Source organism: Eumetopias jubatus, unplaced genomic scaffold (genome assembly GCF_037043125.1).
Source record: "Eumetopias jubatus isolate StellerSeaLion01/CBP00866 unplaced genomic scaffold, mEumJub1_p1.0 scaffold_7, whole genome shotgun sequence".
In the NCBI taxonomy this organism is placed as follows: Eukaryota; Metazoa; Chordata; class Mammalia; order Carnivora; family Otariidae; genus Eumetopias; species Eumetopias jubatus.
This window is the reverse complement of record NW_028274813.1, coordinates 9,673,642-9,688,976: the sequence shown is the minus strand read 5'-3', so window position 1 is coordinate 9,688,976 and position 15,335 is coordinate 9,673,642. Positions and strand designations below refer to the sequence as shown.

The following is a 15,335-nucleotide window of genomic DNA, read 5'->3' as shown; positions in this document are numbered from 1 at the left end:
TAAAAGCAAAAACCAAAAAATATTAAACGCTACTTCTGTTTGCCTCCACAAACATCACTGAAAACATTACTTCACTTAACTATTTCTTAGGCAATGAAATGGTACACGACAGGCAAGAAATCATCATCAAATGGATAAAGTCTGAAAATATAAAAATACCCAAAAAGAGGAAATAACCAAAATATCCATGGTATATAAAAGTATTAAGGATTTCAAGGATTTCTCAACTACCATTTGGTGAATATAGACTATGAAAAGACTAAGGTGGAACCAAAGATTGAAAGACCAAAGAGAAAAGAAAATAATTTCAAGAATTTAAACCCTGGTATCTTCAGATAATGAAATACACAGCACAAGAGAAATATTTCCATTTTTACTTTTAATTGACAGGTAGGGGCTAAAGGATAGGCTGCCCCAAGATGGGCCACTTTTGCATGGAGATTCTTTTGAGCTGAAAGCAATCCAGACCCTGTGGGCTCAAAAGAAACTTCTGCCCCTCCATTAAGCACGTAAAAGAATCTAAATCAAGGGTCTTTCCCGGAATAAGGGTTATTAGCAGAGATCAATTTTATTTAAGTGACCTATCTGCATGGCAGGGCAAACATCTCATTACCAAACATCTGCTCTTCTCCTTATGGCCCCGTGAAGTGCTTTCCTCTCCTTTGCAGTCCCAGACCCCTCACCCTTCCCGTTAGTTCTGGGTGACCTACAGACCTCTCACTATGCCTTCCTGTCTTTGGAATGTCCATGTCTGCGTGGATTCCCTGTACGTACGTACACTATTACATTTGATTTTCTCCTGTTAATCTCTTTCAGCCAGTTTGAGTCTCAGCCCAGTTAGAAGGACCTTGAAGAGGACAGAAATTCTTGCTCCCCGACAGTTACATCTGTCATTATTAATTTAAAATCCTTGCATATTAATCTATCCTAAAATATTAATACACACACCAAAAAAACCTCATACAGCATTTGCTCTCTTCATCATTACCATTTATAAAGAGCAAAAAATGTTCTATGTCTAACACTGAATGAGGGAATGGTGTGGTAAACTGTGGTTCATTTTACATGATACAATTCAACTCAGCCATTAAAAATGATGACAGTTTATAATGAACAAAAATGCTCATGGTACAGCATACAATGAAAAAAAAAAGCAGAGCATTTTTATTTACAGGAAGACCATGACTAAGTCAAGTTAAAAACTAAACATAAGAGGGCGCCTGGGTGGCTCAGTTGGTTCAGCGACTGCCTCCGGCTCAGGTCATGATCCCGGAGTCCCGGGATCGAGTCCCACATCGGGCTCCCCGCTCGGCAGGGAGTCTGCTTCTCCCTCTGACCCTCCCCCCTCTCATGCTCTCTCTCTCTCTATCTCTCTCTCAAATAAATAAATAAAATCTTAAAAAAAAAAACAACTAAACATAAGAAAAGGAGGAATGGAGAGAGAGAAAATTCACCCCAAAATTGAGGATGGGATTGGATTATTGCCGTGAGCCATTTCTTTTTCCTTAAAACTTTTATGCATCCTAAAATTTCCCACAACTTGAACAATTTATTACATTTAGAACTGGAAAACAAATTTTCATACTAAGGATGATTTGTAGGAAGACAATTAGAGAGAAATGATTCTGGGGGCACCTAGCCGGCTCAGTTGATAGAACATGCCACTCTTGATCTCAGGGTCATGAGTTTGAGCCCCACACTGGTGTAGAGATTACTTAAATAAATAAATAAATCTAGAGAGAAATGATTCTGTTTTAGGTTAAAAATAAACCAACAAAGAAAACAAAAAAAATTTTTTTTTTAACTTCTCCCTTAAGCCATTAAATGTGGTTAAAACTTACCCCGGTTTCTATGACTTAAACCACAAATGCACTAGCCTTCTTTTCTTGCACTATTCTATGACCCGAACAAATTTCTGGGTTTCTGCAAATCTGTAACAAACATATTATGTTTATATTTCAATGTCATTATGCCTAAAATTAGATTTATCCAAAACTGAAATTGAATACAGGTCAAACAGCATTTTAGCAAGTATCATGCATCAAAATCTCCATATAAAAAGTATCTCTAGGCTGCCAGCCAATGGCCCACGTACTTCGAAGACTTCTTAAAAAGACATTCCCACACACCAAAATGGCACCCAGAACCATCCCTCCCCTTCATGTTGCCTCCTATGCATTTACCCTTCCGTTTTGTTTCAAAAGAGGCAAACACTTAATACACCACTAACTTCCAAAGTGAGTTTTAAGGTTAATGTTTGATTCCAAGTTTCTGTACTTTACTCAATAAAAACACTCTTCAACAAATGCTAGAATGTACTCAATTCATGACCACCTTCTAGCCTTTTATATACCCCATAAGAACATCCAATGAAGGGAAAAAAAGCCGTAATTTTCTATGTTAAGCTGTTTTAACACAATATAATGCATGTATATTTTAATACTAAAGAGAGTTTAGTCTTGAGACAAAGTAAGTCTGAGAGACTGCTGAATATGATGAGTCTGGAAAACAAACATATTAAAAGTCCCGGGCAAGGGGTAAAGTGCCACACTGTAGCTCTGTGCAGCATACCCAACCACTCATGTTTTATCTGCTTTCCCTAGAGTGCTGTGACAAGTACAGCCCAACCTTCACATGGTGCCCCCACCTGCCACTTACCCCTTCCCCAAGAACCTAAAAACCTCTATTGCTTGACTTCCCTCTCATGCAACACACAGGGGCTATCTGTAACCACCCAAATCAGGGCTTATCTGTATCTTCTGCCCCGTATCAGGTATTATTGTTATTGCTATTTTCCCCCCAAATTAGAAGATTTTTCAAAAGAAAGATAATCTCACATTTGACTTACATAGAATGGAAGGAAAGCTGGAAATATCCATAAATAATGGATATTTAATTCTATGTTCAGTATAAACCTTATTGATCTACTCTTAAATTAATACGTATCTTTTTGTAGGTCAAATAAAAAATCCAATTTAGATACTTCTTACTTTTAAAAGACTTTAAACAACCCAAATTATTTTAACAAGTTTAGGACCCCCAAGTTGCCCCCTTCTCCAACAAAGAAAAGTTCAGGGCTGATCTGAAACCACCAAAGCTACAGAGGCATCCACTGCACAATAATTCTGACTGCATCCCAGCGACACCCATCCCTCCAGCCTCGGCCTCCCAGAACTCCCAACCTCTGCAAACTCATCTTCCGCATTAATGCAATCTGATCTGATACAAACCTTGAAAATGTTCCACCAACAACGTACAGTTCTAAAGTTACGATATAACTGGGAAAACCCAAAGACTCATTTTAGAAACAGTGTTTTATTCGGTTTAAAATTCAGATAAAATTCTGGGGCGCCTGGGTGGCTCAGTTGTTAAGCGCCTGCCTTTGGCTCAGGTCATGATCACTGGGTCCTGGGATCGAGCCCACATCGCATCGGGCTCCCTGCTCAGCAGGGAGTCGGCTTCTCCCTCTCCCATTCCCCCTGCTTGTGTTCCCTCTCGCTGGGTCTCTCTCTGTCAAATAAATAAATAAAATCTTTTTTAAAAAAATCAGATAAAGTTCTATTCAATGTCAACTAATAAATGTAGGAGCAATGACAGAAAAATTACCATTTTTAACCATCACATTAGTAATTGGGCCAAGAGTCATTAATGGATGCTAAAACTATTGGGTGAAGTTTACAAAAGAATATTTACATCACCTCAAAGTATCTCTGCACAGATTCCCTACAAATCCTCACAAAAACTGATATATTCACACTGGGAAAACCTGACAGATACCACCCTCCACACCAAAGTGACCTCACCAATACTGGGACTAACTGACATGTATCTCCTAAATGTGATAAACTGAGAAGGAAATATCAGTTACGTAGTTTTCCTGCCAAACGTGAGAACCCTGAATCTAATCATGAGTTAGCATAAAAACCAAATCTGAGATGCATTTTACAAAACAACTGGCTCGTGTTCCTCAAAAATGTCAGTTATCATAGAAGCTAAAAGCTCAGAAGTGATTCCAGATTACAAGAGTAAACAAACATGACAGCTAAATGCAATGCACATTCCTGGACTGAATCCTGTATCAGAAAAGGAACACTGCTATGAAGGACACGACCGGGGTGAAGGGTGATCAGAATAGGCCACCTGAAAATACGCTGCCTTGGCATAAGGATTATTCCTTGCTGAAGGCAAGAGAGAAATAGCAGATAAAGGAGAAATTCTTTGCCCTTTCCCTTCCTGCCTAAAAGCAGGACATAAATGTCGCTTTGTGAGTGTCCCTCCCTCCCACTCCAGTACCAGGAAGAGGAGATGATAATTATCACTAAAGACGGCACTGACTTGCATCTGCACAAACCTTGCTAAAATAACCCCTTATTATTTTCCATCATCTATTCACTGTCCCACAATTTACCACCCCTAGAAGCCCAAACTCCCCCATTCCTGTGTCTTGTCACTTGTCCACAATATATGGCCCTTTATTAAAAGGGTATATAAACTCTCGAGTCTAACCACTTCCTTGGGTTTTCACTCCTTCCATGTGAATCTCCAGCATGCACACAAAATAAATCTTTTCTCTTGTTAATCTGTCCTTTGTGGATTTAATTCACAGGCTCCACCCACTAAGAGCGCAGAGGAAAACGTTTTTTCCTCCCCCTATAGGGACACTGGTGAAATTAAACTATCATCATCAACGAACGCTAAATGCTGAATTCAATAACTATATTGTGATCATGTAAGAGAATGTTCTCGTTCTTAGAAAATAGACTTTGAAAGTATTCAGTAGTGAAGAGCATAATGCCTGCTACTTATTCTAAAAAGGTTCAGAAAAATAACAATATACAGGGGAGAGAGAGAGAAAAGAGAGAGAATGCACAAATGTGGCAAAACGTTAAGTACTGGTAAATGTAGGTACTGATATGGGGAGTCTTTATACTATTCCTACAACTCGTAAGTTTGAAAATATTTTAAAACAAAGTTAAAAATAAAACTCTACTAAAAACTGATACTTATGTTTGACTATCGACACAGAAAAATGGAAATTGTCCACCTGTATTTCTGGGTAGTCTAAAAAGTAATAATATTTAGGGTGATTTTCCCCACTTAAAAGAGCTTTGTTTAACTACTGCCCCTTAAATGATTCATTCATTCAACAAATATCTATTGAGCAAGACACACATACTGCAAACCTGTATTCTGGAGAAGGTGAGAACCAGACTAGAGGTCAGTTCTGGAGGATGAGCAGTAACAACCCCACTCAGGGAGGGGACAGTAATAGGGAATCATGGGGGTGAGGAGCCAGCATGTGGAGAAGCACTACAAGGGAACCAGGCAAGTCAAGCTGCAGAAATTACAAGCAGTGTGCTGACACACTCGTCCCACACGAGAGTGGCAAAACAGTGCAACAGGTTAAGATAAGTCAGAGCTACATCATAAAGGACCTTAATATATAGCTCCACAGGGATCTGAATCTCATCCTGGGGAATTCAAGCAAGATTTGGGCCTCTGCTTTTCTATTCTCAGCATACACCAAGGGCTCTCCGCTAGTTCATCTCAGCCAAGAACAAATCTCTATACAGAGTCCAGAGACAGGAACAGTGCAAGACAATACAACAAGAGACTTCTGAAATTTCCTCTATTAGAGAAGACATTCCTGGTTATAATCACTGGATTATACTGGAACTTCCCCTGTTTGCACACTGAAAGTCCCCTGTCCCAGGCACTATGCACCCACTTATCCCAACCCTGGAGGAACGAGGGTGGTTGGTCACCCTATCTCCAGCTACGATTCTCTATCCTTGGCGGCCGATTGCCCATTTCCACTTGGAGAAAGATCCACACTTAGCTACCCAGGGAACTTGGGGCTGTTCCAAAAACTGAACTAATCTAATAAGAAAGATGAAGATTCATTACTGCTAAATATAATTTCAAAAAATACATCCATTACAGGAATTAGAGAGAGGCTGCAAAAAAAGAGAAGCAGCATCAGAATGAACGCAGCCTCCTAAGGTAAGCACCCTTGTTTCGCTCAATTATGTCACAATTAAACCCATTACACACACATTACAGAAAGAATCCAGATGAGAGAGGAAAAGAAGCGGGCTCCAAAGTCAGAGTGGTGACGGAATCCTTTTGTGAGCTACAAGATCTTGGGTAAATGACCTTGTCTGCCTTTCTGCCTCAGCCTCATCTCTACCATAGGACCCACGAAGATGTCGGCATCTGGCTCCTCTCCCTCCCCTACACAATCCCACAATATACACAATGAATTCATTGCTAAGTCAAATATGCAAATCACTAAAAAAATAGGCCTGATGTTGGGTGTGAAAAAAGAGAACTTTATGTACTGGAGGGAGGGAGGGGGTGAGATGCTGCAACAGCCCCACTCAAGAACACTCGGCTTGGAGGACAATTAAGAGCAGGCGACATTACTGACCTATTCTGGGACTACAAAGAATGGGAAAGGAGCAGGAACCAAAACTACGACTGCAGGCTCATATCTTCCAGAGTACTGAGAGCCCTCTGAAAGGGGAGAGAGGAGAGAGAGAGAGAGAGAGAGAGAAAGAAAGAAAGAAACGAACGAACACAGGGAAGAATCCATACTAGACCAAAGGCCCAAACTGGCAGCTACCATATCCTGCAAAGCCAGAGTATTGTTAACATCCTACACTACCTGAACATGAGCAAAGCCACTAGGACACCCAATATGGTTCAGAATTCTCCACATCTGCTTACACCTTACTGCATGGATAAAGTCTGGCACCTGTAAGGGACCTGCACCATAAACCCTCTGAAGGACAACGGACAATGTGATACACACAATATGAACGCTAAAAGCATAAGTAAATATTTGTCATTTGTCAGACCCAAGCTCTTGCCCAGGACTACCAACAAAGTACCAGTCCCAGAAAAAAAAGAAAGTGATTAAAAACAAAAGAAGAGTACTAATGGAGCTCAAAGCAGTGCGTAACCAGGTATGGGGAAAACATGAATCAAACCAGTATAGCAAGATGGCTTAAAACTTTCAATGGATTCCCCCGGCACTTAGGCTAAAATCCAAAATCCTTACTATGTATGGCCCTGCATCTACCTCTAACTGGGGCTTGTGTAACTCTGTCACCTCCCCACAGCCACAAGGACCTCTCAGCACCTCCACCAACTCTTTCCTACCCCAGAGCCTTTGCACATACCATCCCCCAGCTAACTGCCCTTCAACCTGTAGGTCTCATCACCAGTGCCACTTTTTCAAAAAGTCAACAGTTTCAGTGAAAAGACAGTATATCTGTACATCCAGAACCAATCGGGATGCCAGGCACAAGCAGGATGTTTTTGAATAAACGAATAAATGCTGACAATTCTCACCACTAATAAGCAATACTTAGAGATTAACTGTATACTGACTGCCCCACTCCCAAAGAGTTATTAAGATACTATTATTTTGGGCGCCTGGGTGGCTCAGTTGGTTAAGGGACTGCCTTCGGCTCAGGTCATGATCCTGGAGTCCAGGGATCGAGTCCCGCATCGGGCTCCCTGCTCAGCAGGGAGTCTGCTTCTCCCTCTGACCCTCCCTCCTCTCATGCGCTCTCTCTCATTCTCTCTCTCAAATAAATAAATAATATCTTAAAAAAAAATACTATTATTTCATACTTTAACCACTTATTTTTATTTTTACTTTCTCTTAGAAACAATCTTGCAAACAACAACCAAGAACATGTTAAATTATAATTCACTAGTCAAATTAATCCAAAATGAATCCAAGACTTTAGAAAACAATCCAAAATTAATCCAAAATGGAGCAAAGTTAAAAATTTAGCTCCAAGGGGCACCTGGATGGCTCAGTTGGTTAAGCATCCAACTCTTGGTTTCGACTCAGGTCATATCTCAGGGTTGTGAAACTGAGCCCCATGTGGGGCTCTGCACTGGGTATAGAGCCTGCTTAAGATTCTCTCTCTCTCTCCCTCTCCCTCTGCCCCTCCCCCTTCTAATTAAAAAAAAAAAGCTCCAAATCTAATTACAGATTTCACATAGCAACAGTCTTTGAATATAATTTGTTTTCAAGGAACTAACTTTGTCCATATAAATCACATTAGTATAAAAAATCTCATTCGAGTGGCATTTACCACTGTTTATTCTTCCACAAACCACAACAAAGAGTATTCTTTATATTAAATCACTTAACAATCTCAAAAAAGGTTGTAGTTTTCCAAATGGAGCAAAGTTTTACCTGATTATTTCTATTTTTAGTATCAATTACCTCTTAGTATTTTAGAAGTGGGGAAATTCCTTGAAAAACATAACCTACCAAAATTAACATCCAAAGAAACAGAACATTTGAAGAGGCCTATAGCTTTTAAAGAAAACAGATTATTAACAACTCCCAAGCCCAGACAGCTTCACTAGAGTGAATTCTTCTAAACATTTAAAGAAATAACTACAATCTTAAAAACAAACACTTCAGGAAGACTGAAATGAGGAGAATACTTTCCACCTCTTTCCATGAGACCTGCATAAACTTGACACCAAAACCTGACAAGGACATTACAGTAAAGGAAAATTATAGACCTATCTCTCAAACTAAAAATGTAAAATACTAATCAAAATATGAGCAAACTGAATCCAGGAATATATCAAAAGGATAATGTATCATGACCAGTTGTGGTTTATCACAGCAATGCAAGGATGGCTTAATATACAAAAAAATAAACTGGTTTATTAATATTTAGTATAAAGCATCAATACTTAAGACAGGGCGGGCAATGACACAAGAAAAGACAATGCAACAGAACAGACCGTGGAAACAGACCCACCCATATGAGGTTATTTAATTAGTGACAAAAACGACACTGCATTGTAGCACAGAAAAGGACAGTATTTTCAAGTAACAACTGGGTTAACTGTGTATCCAGATGGAGAAAAAGTGAGTCTTGACTCCTTCCTCAAGTCATACACAAAATTCAATGCCAGTTGGATTGTAGAGCTAAATGTGCAAAGTGAAACAACGAAGTATTTAGAAAACAACATGAGGGGTGCCTGGGTGGCTCAGTTGGTTAAGCATCTGCCTTAGGCTCAGGTCATGATCCCAGAGTCCCAGGATCTAGCCCTGCATCCCCACATTGGGCTCCCCACTCAGCCAGGAGTCTGCTTCACCCACTGCCCCTCCCCCTGCTCATGCTCTCTCTCTCTCTCTCTCTCTCTCTCAAATAAAGTCTTTAAAAAAAAAAAAAAAGGAAACAACATAAGAGAATACCTCCATGTCCTTGGAATGAGCAAAATTTCTTAGACGAGACGTTAAAAGCGCTAGTCATAAAGGGAAAAAATTGACAAACTGGACTAGATTAAAATTAATACTGTCTGTTTATTATACGATCTGATTACGAGAGTGAAAAGGCGAGCCAGGGTAGGAGATACATAAACAATTTCTACAAATTGATAAGGAACAAACAAGTAAATGAACAGCGGGCAAAGGACTTCACCACACAGGATATCAAATGATCAATAATCTTCATAAGCCATTAGAAGGATGCAAATTAAACCACAATGAGCCATTACCACACCCATCAAAATGGCCAAAACGAAGAGGACAAACAATACCAAGTGTGAGAAAGGATGTGGAGCTGCGAGAACTTTCATACACGGCCGGCAAAACTGTCAACTGGAAGTATCTGCTGTGAATATACAAGGACCCTATAACCCAAGTAATTCCATTCTACGTGTATACCCGACTGAAATATGTACAAGAACTGCACTATCCATAACAGCCAAAACCAAAAACAAGCCAAATGTCCATCAGCAATATAACAGACAAGTAAACACTGACATATTCATATAACAGAATGCTAAGTATCACCAGATGATGCAATGGAATGAGTCTCACCCATTCAAAAGTTCAGTGAAGAAACCCAACACAGAATCATACCATATAACTTCCACTACATAGAGTTAAAAATAAGGAAAAGTCAGTATGGTGTTTTTGGCCAGGGGGTGGAGGGGTGTAAATGCCTGGATACATTTTGTGTATCCTCGTGATTTATGTACTTTCCTGTTTATCAGCTGAAACTGACGCCATTTAAAGTTTATTTTGAAAGAGAAGTAAACAATCCTTAATATAATATGTAAAACTTTTTCATTTGCCATGATGCATGTATGAGACAGGAGGGAGAAGATTTACCTTTACTGAGCACTCAAATTCCATTATCTAATTTCATCCTCAAAACAACCCTGAAACAAGGGTCATATCCATTTTACAGAGATTTGAAATAACTTATGCAAGACCATTTGCCCAATAAATGGCAGAGGTGGAATTCTACTTAAATTCTGACTCCAAACTTACTTCCATAATATATAATTACACTGTGGTCTCGGAGGAGGTGTCTATTTACACTGATCTGCCAGGCAAAATAAGCTGCTTCTGGATATGTTCCTTTTGATCTCCCCCCCCCGCAACCCGGGGGGGGGAGGGGGGTGTGAAAAAGAGTGAATGCAATTTAAAATTAACAGAAGCAAACTAATATTTTAATTTTAGCTGAATCTGCACACACATATAAGTAAATATTGCTTTAATTTTAAAGCCTGTGGCAACCGAAACCAGCCCTGTCTACTGACATTTTCCTTGGTCTTTCTAGTCTAGGAACATAGATGCTTAATAAACACGCAAAACTGACTATGTATCTCACCATTTTTTTTAGTACCTCTATTCCATTCAGCTGATGATTAAACATGATGCACAACCTACTACAAATAGTACATAGTGACTTCTTTAGTGAAAAGTACCTTAAAAGAGATTACTATCATAAAGGGGCTTCAGATACGGTGAAATAAATTAGATAAATTAATATTTCAGAAACTACAATGTACTGTGTAATTTTGTCTTCACTCAATACAGACAACACAAGTAAGCATTTTACCCGAGCACCTGCCGCAGAGACACAGATAACAGATTTCATACATGTATATATGTGTACCGTGTGTGTATGTATGCACGTGTGTGTGTGCATGCATGTGCACGTGCTTTAAAAAGGCTTTAAGGAAATTATTTATTTCCCTATTCTTGGCCAAAGTACAGACCCAACTCACAAGCTTAAAAAAAAAAAAACAAAAAAAAAACTTCCCAGAATTCTCCCAATGTTTAACAACACAAAAGCTCGGTGTTTACAAAGACTGAGTATAAAACCAATATTCTCCTTCAGAACTGCATCATATGTCAGTGGAGATGTTTTTTACAAACATATCCCAAAAGGAAAGCACTATTTGGCAATACCTTATTTCACATATTTTATTGAAGAAGGGCTGAAAACTAAAGGCCATATATTGGATAAGCAAAAAAGAAAGATTCCTTCAAAGATACTAATTGCATTCTTTTTAAAGACTTTACTTATTTGACAGAGAGAGAGACACAAGAAATTACAGCTTGTCTTAATGCCTGTTCAATTTACAAACTGCATTCAAATGCCTAATTTAGGTTGTTTTATCATTTGTTCACCTATTTTTATCAACAAAATCCTGCCTTTTCCTTAAAATACCCAGAATTATGTTTGGTCTAAGATTAATAAACAGTTTATTATATGTAGCAGGTACATATAAAGATTTAGAAGTCAGGTATTTCTCCTCTTTAATACCTAGCTATACGAGACTGAGAAAAGTTAGGTAATCTCAGTATAGTGTTATATACAAAACAAAAGCTTTTAAAATTAAAATAGCAGGGTGTCTATTAAATAGACACTTTTCCCCTCATTCACAGTCTCAGAGGCCTCTCAATGGGTTACCTGCTTTTCACCATACTGATCAGATAGAAGGCTTTAAACAGTCTGTTAGATTTTCCCTCATTAACAAGCATTTACTAAGCTGTACTAAGAGCAGAGACAGAAAATGAAAAGACTCCACTGTCTCTGATTCTGCCATCCATTCAAGGCAAAATCTGGCTCTCTTCTACTTTCCAAGACGATTTCCCAGGGGTTTTCATCTTATGTTCCCTGCTCAGAACAGCTCACAAGGCCATCGTCCCCTTTTCATGGTCACTGTGCACCAACCTTAATACGCCAAAAAAAAAAAAAGCAGCCTCCCTTTTCCATGCCTCATATTTAATTAAGAATCTCAGCTTCAGGGCGCCTGGGTGGCTCAGTCGTTAAGCGTCTGCCTTCGGCTCAGGTCACGATCCCAGGGTGCTGGGATCGAGTCCCACATCGGGCTCCCTGCTCGGTGGGATCCCTGCTTCTCCCTCTTCCACTCCCCCTGCTTGTGTTCCCTCTCTCGCTGTGTCTCCCTCTGTCAAATAAATAAATAAATCTTAAAAAAAAAAAAAAGATTTTTAAAAAAAAGAATCTCAGCTTGAAACAGAGAGGTCCCAGAATTATATGGGTGCTTCAAAGATGACTGACTATAAGATATTTAGAGACTTGTAAATGTTCTCAATTTTACTAGTGAGAAAATTAAAGCTAAGTCTAGAAAGGCCAAGGTGATCTGCCCTTAACATGCAGCTAGTTATTTAGAAGTAAAGCCAAACTAGAACAGAGGTTTCTTAACCACACATTACTTCGCACTGTTCATTCCATTCCATCAATCATGTGGGAGTTGTGCCTCAATCATCCAGAATTGTGTCACTGTTCCTTAGTTAACCTATTACTTGGCTCTATATGCGTAGACATAGCCTAATCAAGCATCTACATATAGGATTCAGGAGGGGTCCTTGCACCTCCTATAATTTTATGTAAAATTATGAGCATGTACATTTTTCTGGAGTAAGATTCACATTTTTCATCAAATCAGTAGTCTCCAATGAGTAAGACCACTGGCCTACACCAAGGACGTGTGATAGATATATAAAAAGTTCATGTTGGTCTGAAATACGGATACAAGGACAATGTATTTATTCATGCCTAATAGAAGAATAATGGTTATTTAGGGAGAGTTAGCAATATTAAGACACTATTACATTTGATATCACTATTACAGAGACCCAAGTAAGACAGCTGAATCATTTGCTACAGTGCAGACAATTCTCAGTATAGAACTTGCCTATAAAATACTGCTCTCAAGCCCTCCCCTCTTTCATCTTCCATTATAAATGTATTGGACATACATCTCTATAGTAATAATTTGGGGGGAATCACAATGTAATCACATTAGGAACACAAGCAAGATTTTCTCTAATGCAGATAAAAGAAAAATAGTATCAGCTAAATGTTATCAAATGTTACGTGCCAGAAGTGGGCTGAGAGTTTAAGAAACTCATTTTTTCCTCACAACCTCAAGTAGGTAATATTATGACCAGTTTACCAGTGAGGAAGCGGACACTCGGAAAGGTTGCCATATGCCCTGAGTTCCTTAGCTACAAATCGGAGGAATCACCATTTGAACCCTGGTTTCTCTGACATCAAACACTTGCTCTTCACCAGCCCTATAATGCTCTGATAAAATATTAATATTTAATTTTGCAAGGTGGAAAAAGCTTAAAATACCACCAATCAGAGTCCTCATGAGGCCATTCAAACCTTTGGGTTCGTCACGTTAATTTTGCCTTCCTGGGCTATTACCAACAGAGAGACAGAAATCCTGGAATCTCAAAAGTTTTAGACAAGTCTACTGCCTTTCTTTTCCCCCTCAAATACGGTCACTGATCTAACTCCTTAGGCAAAGAACCTTTCTACCATTTCAAAGATCAATTTTTTAAATTGAGATCCTTCTCTCATTATATGAGTTCTTTACATACATTATTTTTAAAATTCTGAACTGGTTTGCTGACATTTTCTAATTCCCAGAAGACTCTCCAAATGTGTTTTTTAAATCGCTACTTTAGTGTATACATTGAGCTGTCAGCTAAAACAGAACCACCACCACAACTACCAGAGTGAGGTTGCTTCAACACCGAGAAAGCTTTCAATACCAGCAAAACTCCCAACTCTTATAGCACTTTTCTTTTTTTAAAAAAAATATTTTATTTATTTGAGAGAGAGCGCGAGTGGGGTGAGGAACAGAGGGAGATGGAGAGGGAGCCGACTCCCCACTGAGCAAGGAGCCAGATGGGGGGCTCAATTCCAGGACCCTGGGATCATGAGCTGAGCGGAAGGCAGACGCTTAAGCGACTGAGCCACCCAGGCGCCCCAGCACTTTTCTTCTATGAAATTCTTAACACTTCTCTCAGTCCACAATGTTTCTATTCACCTAGTCATACGGACATCACAAATGGAGGGGAATCAAGAATGAGACAGCATGACTGGTCCAAAATCAGAAGAGTAACGACCTTTTTAAAAGCCTTAATATATAATATTATTCTCCATAAATCTATCTTAGCTTCTAAGCACTTTAAAAAATTAAATATAAACCAGTCTATTCATTCAACAAATCTGAGCACCTTCTACTACGCCCAGCACTGTTCCATCCTTACTCTCATAAACCTTTACACATCCAAAACATTTAATATCACCATGAGCCTCGAAAATGAAAACACTATGGCCAAAATGTCATTACTTTATGTCTTCTTTCTAGTTAACAGGCTTACTGACATCCTCAGACAATGTTTTCTTGGGGCACCTTCTTAGTCACTTATTTAGAATGTAAAGCAACTTTGTATTTTGAGAGTACCAACAATTCATTGACAATTTCAGAAAAACAGGAAAGCCACTTTGTACTAGGGATTTATTTTAACAAAGGCTTTTTTACATGACTGAAAATTTAAATTTCATCAGCTAGGCCTCAAAAATACTGCTCTTCTCTCTGCATTCATTCACAGAGTATACACCACCACATAAGAAAGCCAACCAACACACATTCCTAAAGACAGGCAGAGAGAATCCTGACTGCCCATACTGTCCAGAAAAGAGTTCATTTGCGAACGGATTGTTATTCAGCATCTGTCAAAAGCCTGAATGAGACAATTGATATTTCAGGGACATCAGCTGAAAGATAAATTCACTAAACTCTACTGAATCAAATTACCAGACTGATACACACCTATATTACTAAAGCTTGCTTTTCTATTATGCCTGAGGCTTTTATCCACATTCTCTAAAATGGCATGTGAAAAATGTTTCCCTATCATATACTGTAAAACGCAAAACAGTCTCTCCATATATTGTTAACGTTGTTTAATGCAAGAATCCAAACGATTAATTATTCTTTGTACAAGAGAAAAGTCTGCTTCTCTTGGTATACTTCCTCCCATTAATCAATGCCAACTATAATTCGTCGTTTCCTCTTTTGCTTTGACTAATAAAAATAAAAAAAAACAACTCTTTAGTTACACACAGATGCTGAGCCATCCTTGCCCTAAGTCTCTCTCTCCTCTAATTCCCTCTAGCAACTTCCATACTCTACCCCTCAACCTTTGCCATAATTTTCAGTCATCT

General features: G+C 39.0%; 1 protein-coding gene across 3 annotated transcripts in view; it reads right to left on the bottom strand.

The window, feature by feature from the left end:
• The window catches only part of DICER1 (dicer 1, ribonuclease III), a 72,591-nt gene that overhangs the window by 53,370 nt on the left and 3,886 nt on the right, over positions 1-15,335 (bottom strand). Inside the window, exon 2 of one of the 3 annotated variants that reach the window (XM_028098954.2) lies at positions 1,842-1,931. The exons of the other annotated variants lie outside the window; for them this stretch is intronic. The gene's annotated coding sequence lies outside the window, so the exon portion shown is untranslated. The remainder of the gene's footprint in view (positions 1-1,841; positions 1,932-15,335) is intronic. 3 annotated transcript variants of the gene reach the window in all.